The sequence below is a fragment of the Alexandromys fortis genome, unplaced genomic scaffold (assembly GCF_014885135.2).
Source record: "Alexandromys fortis isolate MF-2015 unplaced genomic scaffold, M_Fortis_MF-2015_v1.1 scaffold_2_1_26212458, whole genome shotgun sequence".
NCBI classification, from domain to species: Eukaryota; Metazoa; Chordata; class Mammalia; order Rodentia; family Cricetidae; genus Alexandromys; species Alexandromys fortis.
In genome coordinates, this window is record NW_026067930.1 from 9,507,914 (window position 1) to 9,522,805 (window position 14,892).

Consider the following 14,892-nt stretch of genomic DNA (forward strand, 5'->3'; position numbering starts at 1 on the left):
ATGAAAGCAATGGGCCCCCTCATGCCCCTTTAAGAAAGGTAGAATTGCCTCCTCTTTCATTTTGTTACATTTTAAAAAGTTTTTTTTTCCTCTTAGTTTTATTTTGGTCTTATTTCACGTTTATGGGTGTTTTTTTTCCAGCATGCCTGCAGTACCCATAGACGCCAGACGAGGGTGTCTGATCCTCTGAAACTGTTTTCCGGTTTCGATCACATGAGTTTAAATCTATATGTCCATGAAAACATGGGGAGAAGATTGTAAGCTGTGATGTGGATGCTGAGAACTAAAACTAGGTCCTCTGTAAGAACAACAATTGATCTCAACTGTCTAGCCATCTCACTAACCCTAAACAAATCCTAAAAAGATTTATTTGTCGTTAAGTGTATGTGTGTGTATCTCTGTGTGGATATTTGCATGTGAGTACAACTGTCTGTGGAGTTTATCAGGTTCTCTGGAGCTGGAGTTACAGACGGCTGTAAGCATTGGGTGTTCGAGTTGATTCTATGTCCTCTGCCAGAGCAGTATGTGTCCTTAACCACTGAGCCATCTCTCTGCCTTGCCTTTTAAATGGTTCAACTGTCTTCTCATACAAACTCAGGCTACAAACTGCTAAATGACAAAACAAGGTATTTTTTTTTCTTAGCAACTACAGTGTACCCAGCCATTTGCCCTGATTTTTGAACATTCTGGGAAAGACAGAACTCTTGGGAGCTTGTGATTTCATGCAGGGGTACAGTCCAGTGACACCTAAATCTTTTTTCTTCTGGGAAGGGACCCAGGAGAAAAGCATTAGCAGAAAGTACATGATGACCCTACTGTTTTGGATCTGCCAGAGTGCTTGTAAAACTCAGCAAGTGCCGTGCCTTGAAAGTGTCCCAGAAATCCTGCTCATCTTCTGATTTTCTCTTTGAGCTTTTGCTGGCAGGCACTAGTGGTTTAAAGAAAATCACTGGGGGAAAATGTTTTTGCAGTTGGGGAAAAAGGCCATCTAGTGGCGTCATTTGTTGTGCATATTAAGGTTCAACTTGCTATGGTTTTATGATCTAGTTTGAGATCTTGAAAGCAGGGGCTGTATCTTAGTTTTCCAGATGTCGCCAGTAGACTGAATGTTGGACAATTGAGCTAGAGAGTAAATGTGTGAATGACTTAATTTAATAGGGAGTTGCCTTGAGCTAGCTCTTTTAAATACTATTGTTCTCCTAGAGTTTAATTCAAGGACTCATCAAGGTCAAATATGAAGTCATATAATTGTGTTAAGGAAGGAAAAATATGATGCTAATATAGGAAATAATTTTGGGTCAATATAACCTGTGCATAAGAGAAGACAATACCATGTATTGTTAACTGGTCTTAGGTTTCAGGGTTAAGAGATAAGAAGGGCTCAGGCCTTGTGTGGTGTGCTCTCTGTCTGAGGCACAATGATGCTTGTGTCTTATATTTGTCTTCTTCATATCATCTCCCCTTTTTTGTAAATCTCCCCAACCTCCTTCCTCTAATTAATTCCAGTCCTTCAAGATGTATCACTCTAATAGAAAAAGAAGGAATAATCTTAAAGTATTTTCATGAGGCTATCACAATGGTGATTGTAACTCACCAAATATGAAATTAGAGTTCAGTCTCAATTATAAATACTAAAAAGACTTCAAAAATAATATATCAGTAAACAGAGCACATCGGTGCTCCCAAAGAAACTGCCAATGATCAGATGGAATTTGTTCTAGGACACAACAATCGGTGATCTGTAACATTTTCATCTAAATAAATGAGTCTACGGAAACCAAGCAGAAGCTCATCTTGATAGATGCTGAAGTTCTGTTCAGCAAAATTCAATATCTATCCCTTGAAATATTTCTTACTAAAATTGGCATTGATGTATCCTCCTTTACTTGGAAATGTGTATTGCCTTAATTCAAAATCCAGGGCTGGCAAGATGGCTCAGCAGTTCAAAGCACTTTCTGCCAAGCCTCATTCAATACCTGGGACCCACATGGTGGAAGGAGAGAACCAGCTTCAGCAAGTTGTCTTATACACCCTGACATATGCCCAAGAACACATGCACCCTGTGCACATGCACAACAAATAAATGAATAAATGTGCTTGCTTAGAAAGTAATGGGGGGGGCAATCAGACTAAAAAGGAATAAAAGGCAAAAGCAACCACTGCCTACACTAGTATTTGACATTATGCAAGACATACTAACAAATATGAGTATGGAGTAGTGAAAACTTACAAGTTTGAAATGAGTAGTGAAGCAATAAAAATATTTCAATGGCTGGACAATTGGAAGCAATTGAATGTATTACTAAGAAATCCAGTAAGGTAATTCAATGTGGGTTGGTGTCAAGTACCAACTTCATGTGTTGTAGAATCATCTAGAGATAAGTGAGCATGCCTATTGGAGGCTATTGTGATTGGATTGATTGAGGTGGGTAAACATGTGCATTGTGGCTGATGCCATTCCCTGGGATAACAGGAGAAAGTGAGCTCAATACAAACGTCCATTTTCTCTTCTTCCTCATTGTGGATGCCATGTGACAACTGCCTCCAGCTTGATTTGTGCTACCTTGAGTTCCCTACCCTGATGGTCCATAGCCTTAACCCAAGTCTTTTGAAATCTTAATTTGCATTCAAGGTTTGTAAAGCACAGCGGCATGGAAAGAAACTAAGATAGAGATCAAGACACAGGTATACTGGGCTTGTCATATAAAATAACAATGAAACAGAAAGCTATTCATTATACTAATATATATATAACATTAAAGTTCCTAAAAGTAAGCTTAGTGAAAATGTGTAAGAACTATATGAAGAAAATATCAAAATACTCTAGAAATAGGCAACAAAAGGCTCTTAGCAAATAGGAGGACTTGGCAGTTTTTAATTAAGAAGCTCAACAGTGCTTATTGCATTTATATTCACTTATAAAATTAACCAAAATCAACCTAACATAAACATTGCAGAACTCATTAAGCTAGACAGTGGATTCCCATGCTGCATGTTGACATGATTTTCAGGCTTTGTTTCTACTTATCAGCATTTGCTGCTTAGCCCCACAACAAACCATGAGGTATGTGTCAATATCATCACCACATCCATTTCCTAGCCGAGGAAGTGGGAGCAGTGAGAGAGGGGCTTGCTTCACACTGCACACGGCTTCAAAGTGGCAGCCCCAGCCTGAAACCGCAGGCATCCCACCTCCAGTGCCCTCTTGCCCTTCAACCGTGATCTACAAGTGGAGTAACTAGAAACAGGTGCTGTGATAGGGAGAGCATGAGCAGGTGCCCACACTTGTTGCCCTTTCCTGGTAGGTGGACTGTAGAGAAAGTGCCTAGGATTGTTGCAGGAATTAAAGTGGCTCAGAGTACAATGTGCCAGTGCCAAGCACAGAGTGGGTACCCAGGGGTGCTTGGTTTGGTGCTCGGTGAAAAGAGCACTTAGCGTTTTCCCATTGACATGTTCAACAAGACATAGCCCACCTTTACAGAGTTCTAGACTTCATGCTTGGCTCTTGGTATAAAAAAATTAATAAATATGAAGTGAATGAGTGAAAAATAGAATAAGCAAACCAAGAAGGAAAATACAACACAGAGTCAATGAAAACTTTGAGTAGTGTTGACTCTTGATATGCTATATCACCAGATAAAAGTGGAGAACAGACATCCAGTTCCTAGTGCTACAGTTTTTCAAATCACCGCTCTTGGCCTTCTTTCTACTTAAAAGGAGGAAGATTATACCCACTTTATAGCTTTGTTGAGAGAGGAAAATTACAGGAAAATGTTATGAGTAATGTATTAGAGTTGTTATTCAATGGTAAATAGCAGCTATAATGATAATAATAATGCCACCAACATTGGAATTACCATATACTGACTCTAGCATGTCAATTATCTGTCCATTTGCTCGTCCTTTCACTGAATTCAGATATACACAAAAAGACAAAGGCTGTGAGGAACTGTCCCAGGTCCTGAACACATAACAAGGCAAACACAACCAGATCTTCCCTCCCTTCTATAATTTATGGAAAGGCATTAGTGACACTCCCTCCTATGGCAGGCTCTCACGTTGTTAACTCTTGGGACTCTTGGATGAGAAGCCAACTGGAACCTCTCTAGAATAGTAGGGAATTTTTTCGTAGTGACACCTTGACAATCCAGAGCGATGAACCGTCACTCACGTACCTGGGTTGCCACCGATTGGATCTAAAACCTAAGGCAGTTCCCCTCTCTTGCCAAAGATAATTACTTGCTGGAACATCTCAAGTTCATCTCCTCTAGTATTGCCTTTCCCAATTCCAACCACATCCTGGGCCATCATCTACATTCCACCTGCCCTGAAATGTTTTAATTCAATTTTTTGCATTATGGCTATGTGATGAATTAAAGCCACAAATTCATTGACTAGGTGCCAGAGAAGATGGATTGAGGAGTTGAAACTAATGGCATTTAGGGACAATGTTTTCCTGTGACTATCAGGGTCACAATGAAGAGGGTAAATTTATGTGTCCCTTCACCAGGAGCAAAACGCAAACTTCAATGTCACCCACAAGCTTTTTTTTTTTTTTATAGAAGAGAGAAATGTTTCTTTTAGCGATCCCAGCCTTAAATATAGTCAACAAGGAATAAAGATGGATGGCCCAGCTTGGGATTCGCCAGTCTGTGACATAAGTGGGTGATTAGATGTATGAAAGAGGAAAGAAGATAAACAAGATCTGGGAGCCAGTGGGCCATGGAGATGCTGAATGATCTTCTCACAAAACATGTTTTATAAAAGCAAGTGAATGGGTGAAGAGAGTCTTTTGGATGTACTGCTTGGAGCAGGAGTACACCTGTGGGCTAAAAGTTTAAGATGGGTGGCAACTGAGTACAGCAGCATCCAGTCACCCTTCAAAATGCTGCTTTGCAGAATCCCCTGGATATTTTCTCTGTGACTGCATAGGTAGGTACCCAGTCTGCTTCCCATACCCCTTCCACCTCCACAGGCCACCATATGGACTGCTAGGATTCTTCAAAGTACATTCCAAAGGGTATACTGGTTTATGGGAATAGGGTACAGTGCCAATATAATTAGAGAAACATTTGTCTATCATTAGGATTGCTGCATTATTCATTGGCTCTGAGAACTCCAGAAGCAGAGCATAGATTTTTACCTTAATTGAGCCTTCCCCAAGTCCACTTGCCATCTGATACCCTTTCGGGATTTATAGCATATTCACTGATATCCTTTAGAACCAGAGTTACCCTTTGAGAGAATAGTGCTCAGTACTCAAAGATGCTCAATGAGCACCTCTTGCTGGCTCTCCTGTAAGGTCCTGGATTGCCTAAACCAGTGACTGGCTGCAGAATCCAGACCCTTACCCCTAAACCCTCCCTTTGCCTGACACAGTCATAGAAGTTGTCTCTTTTTGAGGTTTCTATGGTTACCATGTTTGCAGCTTCTTCATCAAAGACCTGATGAGTTTTCCTACCTATGGCTTCCTTTTAGTCTAAAAACACCAGATTGATGATCCGTCCTCATGAGTCTCCTTAACGTGATCACTAGAGCACACGCCCTCCAAATTTGCTTGCCTTTGCATTCACACATTTTCTTTTTCTTTTTCATGCTCTTCCCCTTTTTGTCTGGCCAGTCCCTTGTCCTCATTCCACTCTGACTCGCATGGTCTGCTTTGAGATGTCTAGGTCGCATAGTGACTATTCCAGTCCCGCCAGGCCATCCGAGGTTTACTCAAGAGGAGACACTCACCACAGACTCCTGGGAGAGCACTGGCCAGCCTGTCATTATATTCTTGTTTGTTTGATCATTGATTTCCCCAACTGACCTGAACTTTTCAAGGACACAGCTTCTGTTTATTCCTTTCTGCTTCTACTGGAGCTGGTTGGTCTGAAGCGAAGGAGCTGTTTACAAATGACTTGGCAAAGTACAGTTCTGGCAGGTCCTTAATGCATGGCTTGAATACGGATTAGTGAAAGAGAATGTCGAGGTCATACAAAGGTGACCTTTTGAGAAAATAGAAGGTACAGTGTTTTGAATCTTCTGGCAGAGCTGAAGTAAGACTCAGAAAGGCCACCTGTGAATTCTGATCGCATTTTGAGACCTTAAGGATTAGACTTCTTTTGGCAGTAGGAAATTAGTAGTAATTGATCCTTGTGAAATATTGCAAAAGAGAAAAAGACTGATAAAGAAAACTGTCCAAGGATCAGCGAGACAATGTAGGAAGTAAAAGCACTTGTTGCCAACCCTGAGGACCCAAGTTCAAACCCCAGAGCCCACAAGGGGGAAGGCGAGAACCTACTCCTGTCAGCTGTCCTCTTCCCTCCATATGTGTGCACACACAAAATAAATGCATGTAAGAAAACTGCGCCAGATACCCACAGAGAGCAAAGCATTGCTAGCATGTTTTGAGTTTCGTAAACAGATTTTCTTCATATTTGCACCAGATAATTCAAAGCACTGCTTACCTCCTCTACAAAAAAAATCAATATGTTGCAATGTAATTATTTAGTATTTGCATCATGGTTATGTTACTATATTGGTGGTTGCACAACGTTTCTTCCCCTGGACTTATGAGGAAGAAGTGATTGCATTCAGCTCTACATTATTATAAGCACTCCTGAAAGGCTACTGGGCTTGTGGTCCTGACTCACACGTAGGAATGGATAATTTAATGGTCTAAATATAGTTTCTCTAAGATAATTCCTACAATGTAATTGCCAGCATGTTCTTTCTTTCCTAATCATCGAGTATCCTGTTTTTCCTGCCCTCCTGACTTCTCTGATTTTGTAGAAGAGAGAAGAATATATTTTAATTCCAATTACATTTCTTTGGTTTCTGTCCATGCTTACTACTTTAGGTAGATAGCGTAAGCTAGACTCTTGGTTTCTTCTTATTTTTATTGAGCAATACATTTTTCTCTGCTCCCTTCCTTGCGACTTACCTCCCCTTCAGCCCTCTCCCAAGGCCCCCATGCTCCCAATTGGCTCAGGAGATCTTGCCTTTTTCTAGTAACCATGTAGATTAGATCTATATAAGTCTCTATTAAGGTCCTCATTGTTATCTAGGTTCTCTGGGATTGTGATTTGTGACCTTGTTTTCTTTGCTTTATGTTTAAAAACCACTTACGAGTGAGGAGTGAGTACATGTAATAATTGTTTTCCTGAGTTTCTTCTTATTTTAAGTGGTCTGTCCCTTCCCCTTTGTTTTTATACCAAAGACATTCCCTATGAACAGGTATCTCATACTTTGATAAGATTTATAAATGAATAACAGGTCATTCCCCCCCAAAGAAATTCAATGGCAAAAGATAATGTATTGATCTAGTATGTAAGAAGGTATGTCAGAGAATTGCCTCTTTAGTTTTGGGCCACGAGCGATGGCCAGAGCATCTACTGAGGAATATGGATGAGAGGGCTGTGCTGGGTTATCCAGCATGGGTCAGTGAGTCTTAGCTATGCTTTGAGTATGGTTCTCCCTGGGGCAGCTTTGCTTATGATCAAATAATTTGACTTCTGATGGCTTTCCATCCCCCCACATCCATCACTGGCATCATGGTTTGACTTTTTTTTTTTTTTCTGATTCTGGGTAATGGGACCCTGATACACTGACCAGAGACCGAGATGTGAGCGACTCTCATTGGTTACCAGATGGGAGCATACATGGTGGAAACCAGTAAAGTGTGAGGAACTGCAAAGTAACACTCACTCTAGAAGCGGAAGGCCCATGAAAATATCATGGTGAGTGCAAAGCTGGAGCCACACTGTTGCCCCTTCTCCTGTCGTAATTCTCAGGGGTGGTACTCTGTGCCCAGCAGTATTGGGACCTTGAATACATAAAATATCCCAAGCTCCCTCCTTCCTGTTCGTGCCACTGAGGTTCTAAAGCATAGCACAGGAGTAAAGGGGGAAAGTAAAGAATTGGCAAGCACACGGACTGTGGAAACTGCTACAAAGGATGTGAGAAGAAGCCTGAAATGGGTGGGAGAAGTGGCATTGTCACATGCAGCCTGGGCACTACCGGTTTTCCTGGTGAATCTAAAGCCTCTTGGAAGCAGGAAAGTAGTCAGCGATGAGCAGGGTCTGGGCTCTCATCTGAGCATGTCTGTGGGGTTTCAGATACAGCCTTTTAGTCATCCCGCTACAAGTTCCTCAGCGCTCCCTATGTGCTAGGCACTGTGCCTACACTGAGCAGTAGCTGTGAATAATGAAAAGCCTCAGCCATCAGAGAGCCTACCTTCTGGAGAAGAGAGTTAATGCTTTATGCCACAGATGACGTCAGAGTAAGGGCTCTAAAGTAGGGTGAGAAAGTCCTGCAGATACATAGAAGATACAGCGTCCTAACGTAGCTGCCTCCATTGTGCACAGATCTCCAACTCTGCTCAAATGCAACTAACACTGAGTCCAAGCAGCACCTCAAGGCTCCTTTGAGAAGGTGTTATTGGTGGCTTATCCCAAACAGAGGAGGCAGAGAGGAAGCACACCCTTTCCCCTGAGCCCTCAGCAGGAGACACGAACCTAGACAGTGCTCCAGGGGTGACCAACCTGTCAGAGACAGTGGGTAATGAACTGCACACCAATATGAAGGTAGTTCTGAAGGCTGTGTGATTCAGTTATGAAATGGAGGTTACAGGTGCCCAGCAGGGTTTCTCTAATCATGGGAAAAGATAACATGATTTTCCCTAATAACAGGAGAAATGATTTCCCTGTGCCTTTAATGATGCATTATTTGTAATAGCATCTTATTCCTATTAAACCAGCATGTTATATGCACTTTAAAATCTTATTTGACTCTCTGTGATGCTGTGTTGTTAACACTGAACATGTAGAGAAATGGGATGTGGAAAGGTCAGCTATGGGGCAAAGGTAAAAAAGATGACAAGCCTAATGCTACTGTAGGTGATTCTTAAATGCAAGTGTTGGATTTGGGATTACACAATGGGAGAACAACCCCGGCCTGTTGCTCTCTTCCTCCCTGAGTTGATGGCATTGGGCTGTTTCAGGGTCATCAATTAGATCATGTGTTTTTAGCCTTCGAGAGCAAACAGATCCCCTCAAATGGGTTAAAGTCATTGTATTCTTGTGGAGAAGCTGAGTGAAACCACACAAATTCAGATATTATCTCAAGATTCGTCCATTCCCTTGGAGGGTTGACTGTTCCTTCTCAATAACTCTGGTTATGGATGCAAACTCACTGCCTCCTCGTCCTGGAAAATTCTAGGTCAATTTTTTTCTCCTCTGAATCAAACAAGTGTTTGTCATTCTTAGGTTGACCAGAAGGTGATAACTCATAAAAGGTTTGCGCTATAAGGAACCAAATGCATCTCAAGGTCCTCATTACACATGTGTCTTCCTTAAAAGTCTACTTCCTTTGGATGATAATCAGCAAAGGGAAAAGTGTCCCTGAAACAACAAGGAAAGCATTGTGAGAAGTTGCTGAGCCATTCTGCCTGTTGTTGAACTGTGCTTTCTGTAAGGAACACAGGTGATTCCCAGGTAAACTGATTTCTTTATCAGTGAGGGCCTCAGACTGCATTCCTTAGATGCATCTTACAAGTTACACCTTATATAAAATGATTCTGGAAGCAAATCATCTCACTCTCCTTCATCCTCAAGTGAAAGATGCTTCAGAGGCATTGAAGATACAGGATTAGTAGAGCCATTCATTTGCTCCCTCAACATCTATGGCAGGATCTATAGTTGGACTAAGAATCAGGTCTGTTTCTCTCTCTCTTTTCCGTCCCTCCCTCTCTTTTCCTCCCTCCCTCTCTTTCTATCTGTCTCTCTTCTTCCCTTTCTCTCCCTTTCTCCCTCTGTCTCTCTTCCTCTCTCCCTCTCTTCCTTCCTCTCTCTCTTTCTCTGTCCTTCACACCCACCCTCCCTCCTTCCCTCCCTCCCTCCCTCCCTCTAATTCCCTCCCTCCCTCTCCCTCCTTCTTTCCCTCCCTCCTTCCCTTCCTCCCTCTCTTTGCCTCAAGAGGCTTTTCTGAAGAGGGAGCACAGACATTTGCACACACTGCAACCAAACGTGGTAAGTATTCATAAAGGGGACACTTTTGTAGTAGTGGTGTTTCAGCTAGGCTGGAGAGGAGAGGGTGGCGATTGATGTATGGATGGGGATAGAAGATCAACAGTGTTTCTGGAGCAGAGAACTTTAGGAAGAAAGCACAAAGGCTTTACAAGGAAGGCATGAGAACAGGGAAGGTGATTGATTGAGGAACAAAGGAGCAAAGGAACAACCAGAGGTTGAGATGGACCAATGCCGTGGGGTATTGTCATGAGGGGCTTCAAAAGCACCACTTGTGGTTTTGAACTTCTCTTAGAGTCTCCCAGACTTTGAGCGAGCGAGACTTCCTTCAGAAGATCCTAGAGCTGACAGGCTGGAGACAGAGGAGTCCTGGAGGATGTGGGAAAACAAGTGGGGGCTGGAGCTGTCTTTGGTTCTCCTGTCCCCTCCATTAGTGTGGCTGGAGCTTCCTGGAGCAGCTTGCTCATAGTCTCAGAGTCACTGTGGGTGGTTTGGTTGACACAGAGCAGCAACTGACCCCAGACTAGATTGCTGTCTCTTCATACAGATAATTCTAGAAGGTTCTGTGAGACTCTCAGGTGGCCTCAGGGATCATAAGGTCCCGTTACCATACACCCCCACACTGTCTGCCATATCTGCCTGCCTGCCTCCCTCTTCCAGTTTGTCTTCTCACTCCTGCTTCCTTGCATCAGCTCCAAAGTGAACCATTCATGCCCTTTGCTTAGACTCTGCTTTGGGGGAAACCCAAACTAAGACAGAGAAAGAATCAAGTGAGTGTTATTTTTGTTTTAAGTCAAGTGAATCTCATGCCAGATGGTCTGATGAGGGGAACAACATGGTATTCTCCGGCTCATTTAAAAAGGACGATTTTCAAGATGTTCATGGACCTCATAGGGATAGTGACTCAGCTCCCAGAATTCTAAGCTCTTAAATTGTTATCATTCATAAGACTTTCTTTTTTTCCTAAGTCACAGGACTATGAAACGTCAAGCCTAGCACATGTTTTAAAAGACACCCAATTCAGTCTACAACTCAGAGTGAAATTGCCTCTGTAGCATATCTGTCAGCAGGTCTTCTTCCTCTGTTCTTTTGTCTTGTTCTTTCATAAATACCTTTTAATGAGTAACTTGTTTCCTCTCAGACAGCCCATCCCATTTCTGGTCCATCAATCACACAAGCAACTCAATGGATATTTATTTAGCATCTACTAAGAGTCAGGCACTGAGTTTTGAGAGAGACATTAATCACAGTCTTCTTCCACCTATATCTCAAAGCAATTAAGAAACAGCACAGTAGATGGGGCCCCGGAATCATCAGTTTGGCACATCAGGAAGCGGGGGTCTTTGCTTCAGAGGCAATGGCCTTCCTTTTGCTTCCCAATCTAGCACATGGGTCATTCCTAAGAGAAAAAGAAGCCTGCAAATTGAGCACATACCCAGCAAACTCCATGGAAGACTAGAGTCTGTCTAGCTGACAGCTCTCATACTCAGAGAACTTAGATACCCAAATGAAGGAGATCCCTGAATGTGTGACCCTGAAAGCATAATCCTGAGGCTGGAGGTGACTCAGCAGTTAAGAGTGAGGGCTGCTTTTGCAGAGGACCAGAGCTCACTTCCCAGTGTTCACATCAGGCAACTCACGACCACTGGTATCTCCAGGGCTAGAGAATCGGACACCCTCAGCTGGCCTCTGCAGTCACCTGCATGCTTGAATGCACGCGCACATGTGTGCATGTACACACACACACACACACAAAACACAAGTAAAAATAAAAATTTGAAAATTAAACAAAGCATCTTTCTGCTTAGTGGAGAAGGCAGCCTCCTGCCATGTTATGCTTTCAATCAAGAAAGGAGGTAGGGAAAAAAACAAGGACCTGCTCGTCCTATGTTTACTTTCTCCACATTCAGTAACTGCCTTGTTACCATGGAATTGAAGGTGAAAGGGAAGAAGAAATCACGGATCCACCCTTCCTAGAGGCTGTGTCATACTCATGGGCAGATAAGAAAGCAGTTTGGACCCTGTGAGTTGCCCCAGTCCAGGACCGGGTGAGGAAACCTGGAGGAACAAACAAGTAGTTAACAGCCTTGCCTGTCTGGACTAAGACACAGAATATCATAGCCAGTGCGAGCATGACAATGACAATGAGCCCAGAGCAGTAGATCTGGGGATTTCTTGGAGGCCATTTCACCCAGATAGTTACTGCAGGGAGCATGACAAGGTCCATAGACATTGTGACAACCTGGTAATGGGTTGCTACTAGCATCTAGTGGTAAGATATCAGAGATGGCGCTGGTTAGTCTTATGTCAGGTTTGCATACAGACTAGAGTCATCTGAAAGGAAGGACCCTCAGCTGAGAGAATACCTCCATAAGATCCAGCTGTAAGGCATTTCCTTAGAGATTGATGGGGAAGGGACAAGCCCATTGTGAGCAGTTCCATCCATGGGCTTGTGGTCTTAGTATCTATAAAAAAAAATCAGGCTGAGTAAGGCAGGGATTATAGACCAGTAAGCAGCACCCTTGATGACCTCTGCATCAGCTCCTGCCTCCAGGTTCCTGCCCTGTTTGAGTTCCTGTCCTGACTTCCTTCGATGATGAACAGCAGTATGGAGGTATAAGCCCAAACTCTTTGCTCCTCAGCTTGCTTTTTGGTCATGGTGGTTTGTCACAGCAATAATGATTCTGACTAAGAGAGAGATGCTTCTATGATCAATAGCCTGATATATGCAGAACAACTCTCCATGACAGGGAACTCTCTGGTTCTAAATTTCAAAAGAGCAGAGGTCCCCAATCACTAGTTGAAACAAAGTTTTCCCCTAAATCCTATGTGTGTAGAAACTGAGACCGTCAGAGGCGACACCATAACCCAACCAGAAGCTAGAATCAGGGTGACCTCCTCCCGATCCCCTAAAGAGCCTCCTCTATCAATACGCTGGAGAGCTATCTCCAAGAGATGTCAGACAGAGGAGAGAGATGAAAAAAAGTCTAGGAAGCTAATCCTGGGCTATCGGACATGCCCATGCCTGAGGTGAGGTGTACTAGTTTGTGCCCTGGTGTACTCTCCTCACCAGAGTCCCTGGGCCAGGAACACTCAGAGCTGGATTATGTACCTGGGGCACAGGCATCATCTTCCCAGGTTATAAGGAGGGGCTGGTGAATGGTGTGAGCAGTGGTACTGTCTGTTCTGTTCATCAGCACATTCCACAGAACAGGAATGAAGGCTTGTGTATACACATGCATTGTGAATGTGTGTAGATCTCACAAAGAGCACACATGAAAGGATATGTGTGTTTTTATGCACATGTAAGTAGACATATACATATGTACAGTGGATGTCTGAATCAGAATATATATTTATTTTCTTTGAGTATATGTGCACGTTTATCATGTATGTCCATGTGTTTTCTCACTAGAGTAGTTAAGATACACATCCTAGAGCTAGACCAGAACATAATCCTGGTTCCACCACTTTTTTGGTGCTCATCATAAAATCCATTTACCCTCTCTTTGCCTTGATCGCCTTCTTCAAATACTTTTGATAAATACTATATAAAGCAATAAACTGAAGTCCTTAGCATTTTTCAACGTCTTAAATACTGTTAGTAATTATTAAATCACTTACCAGGAAAATAGTATTTGAGAGTTGAAAGGGGTTGGGGGGGTGGTTATCTGATAAAGTCCTTCAGTTTACAAAGTGAGGTAGATTCTGAGCAAGATCTGCTGCCCCGGGCCAGTTCTTTTGGCACATGGTCCCTGTGGAAAGAGTGCTTTTATGGACACAGACATTTATCGGTGATGCCAGGAGATGGGAAGAACAGAAGTCCATCTCATCTTTCACTGTTTTGAATAGGGAGGGGCTACCGCTTTTGGAGCCTCCAACTGTGCCAGGCTTCAGCTGATATCTCCATGAGATCTACACACAGTACTGAGGTCCCTCCAGCTTAGATCAAGTCCCCATCCAAAGCTGTTGCCCTGGGCTTCTCATCCCTCCTGCCACCAGGCCTAGAGAACAGTGCCATTCAAAACCTGTGGGATCTTTAGAGTTTCCCCAAGACTGGTTCAGGCTCCAGGTGACTAAGCCTGGGATCAAGCATGATTGGCAAGTGAATGTATGACCATGTAACCTAGACACCAAGGTCTTGAGTGACAGCATCTTCATAGTCTAGTCTAAGCACACAAAGGACTCTGTGACCCCAGACCATGGGATACTGGTTTTGGAAACCCACCACATTGCACCTCTCACCCCTCTTCTCTATGCCTGCCAGCATCTATCCTTCACCACATCAGTTTTCCACGGCCAGAACATGCAGTTAATGACAGCTCGTGATTCACAAGCTACTTCTCTGGGAGCTCATGATTAATTTACTACAGATTCTGAGGCAATAGCTCTGATCCGCTGACTCCAGGTTGCATGCCAATCCTGTCCCCATCACTGTGGAGAGTGGCAAGGTGTTGACCGGCTCTACCTAGATCGTGGCCTCTCTGGGGCAGTTTAAGTCAGGAGGGATGTGGGAAGATGCTCTCGCCACTGGAGGTCATTGTGGTTGTGAAGGAGGTACTTTAGGAGACCTGGCTGGGCATTCCAGTCTTTACTAGACAAAAGAAAAACGCTCCTAGAAGTGTTGCCATGGCTTACTGCTGAGTAACAAACAGCCTGAGGTTTTTTTTTATTATTATTATTATAACAGTAATTTATACACTCAGAGCCTACAGCTCTGCATTGAGGTGAAAGGGAGTGTTCTAAGCCTTGACCTCAGTCTGGTTTTCAGAGGTGTGGTATGGCATTTCCGTAAATAGACCCACTCTTCATTAAGTAGCATAGAGAACAAGGTATATTTCTGTTTTTTTTTTTTTTTTTTTTTTTTTTTTTTTTTTTTTTT

At 43.0% G+C, this 14,892-nt stretch overlaps 1 protein-coding gene across 1 annotated transcript in view; it reads left to right on the forward strand.

Moving 5' to 3' along the window:
* Nucleotides 1-14,892, forward strand: part of Kcnq3 (potassium voltage-gated channel subfamily Q member 3) — a 255,998-nt gene that overhangs the window by 92,586 nt on the left and 148,520 nt on the right. The window lies entirely within an intron of this gene.